The sequence below is a fragment of the Rhinopithecus bieti genome, unplaced genomic scaffold (assembly GCF_001698545.2).
Source record: "Rhinopithecus bieti isolate Rb0 unplaced genomic scaffold, ASM169854v2 scaffold_244, whole genome shotgun sequence".
NCBI classification, from domain to species: domain Eukaryota; kingdom Metazoa; phylum Chordata; class Mammalia; order Primates; family Cercopithecidae; genus Rhinopithecus; species Rhinopithecus bieti.
The window spans coordinates 48,530-50,203 of NW_016802913.1; positions in this window are offsets into that span (position 1 = coordinate 48,530).

The following is a 1,674-nucleotide window of genomic DNA, read 5'->3' on the forward strand; positions in this document are numbered from 1 at the left end:
ACTTCACTAAATATTTAATTTCAAATTTTAATAAATTTAGGTACATAGTCAACCACTGACTTCTTTATCTTCCTCCTAGACTCTTTCAAAATTCAAACCTTCAATTGGAACATGAGACACAAATACATGTGACTCCAGGCTTTTCAATTTCTAATACAGGGATTATCTTTAGAGGTATCAAAAATAACAAGTTTTTCTTGGTTGTATCAATCAAATTCCCACATCAGTTAAAAGAAGCAGAGAGAAGTGGACATATCCGTCACATTTCAGCTGCATGTTTCTTAGTATGTTCCTCCAGCCTCATAAGTGGCTGCTTCCAGGCAATGACAACTACTGTCTGCAGGCTCAGTTATGAGAAGGGAACTCAAAATATTTAGGATCCACAGTATTGACTGTAAGTCATATCTAGATTTATCTTTCCTGTCCTAAGTCTTGAGTCCCATGTACTTAGGGTAAACGTCCCTTGCTGGGCCAGGAACTTGACTCGAACACTAGCTAACTTGGCATTATGCTAACCTTTCCCTCTAGGAATTGAATATAGCATCCTGCATGGTGAATCCCAAAGCTTGGGCAAGAATTTTTGGTCCAAACCAGACTGATCTCCTGGAATCACAATTCTGCCAAAGGTCTGCCTGGAAGAACATGCAGCTGCATTCTCATGACTGGAGCAGACTCCTTGGATATTGTCAAGAGGCCAGATAAAATGCCATTTCACCACATCTGTTTGAGCTTTCATTTCATCTATGGCCATGCCACATGGAAGGTTCAACCAAGTTCTAAAATTCTGACTCATGGATGTCAATTTACTCTGTTGTCACCACTGGCCACTACCATCAGTGCTCGCAGTAGACATCAAGGCTGAAATAGTCTAATATCTAGCATAAACAACCAATGACCACCATGAATGATTTTACCTGGTACCCTGGAATACAAAATTAAAAACGTGTACTTCAAGGGAATCAAATTAGTTTTGTCAATATATGCAATATATTATTAAATATCCATGTATTCCTCAAATATTTTATCATTGTCCTATCAATAAAAAAGAATTCTCACACACATATACTTTACTCCAAACATTTGCTTTGATATAAGAATAAATTATTTTAAGAGGAGGAGAAATTTAGATCTGGATTTTATAATATGGAAATGGTTGACTTCCTCTACTGGATAATACATACAGCTTAGCTTTCATAAAATAGGTGTACCTTACGTTATACGACAAGTTATAACTTATAAGCATTTGCACATATATTATGCCATTTGATCCTCGTAACAACCATGTGTGATATGCAGGGCAGATAACAACAAAGAAAACAAGATTCATGCTAGGTGACTGTGCTGTTGAAATTCATGCAGCTATATCGCTGAAAGCATCAGAATCCAGGTGTTTGGGCTACTCCTGGGTCAGTGTTTTTTTCTCTTTCATGTAACAGCCTTTTCAAAGAAAACTCCTGTTATTCCAAAGGGAAGAAAATTCCAACTTATAATAAAAGCAACATAATTTTCAAAATGTATGTGAAACACACTTATTAGTTAGCTTGGTACTCCTAAAGGATACTGCGTTTTTCTATGGACACTTGATATCAAATGCAGAAAATAACTTAGAAATCTACATTTCAACAGATTGTTTCTCTGAAAATAGACAATATCTCTAGAAATAATATTTGGAAA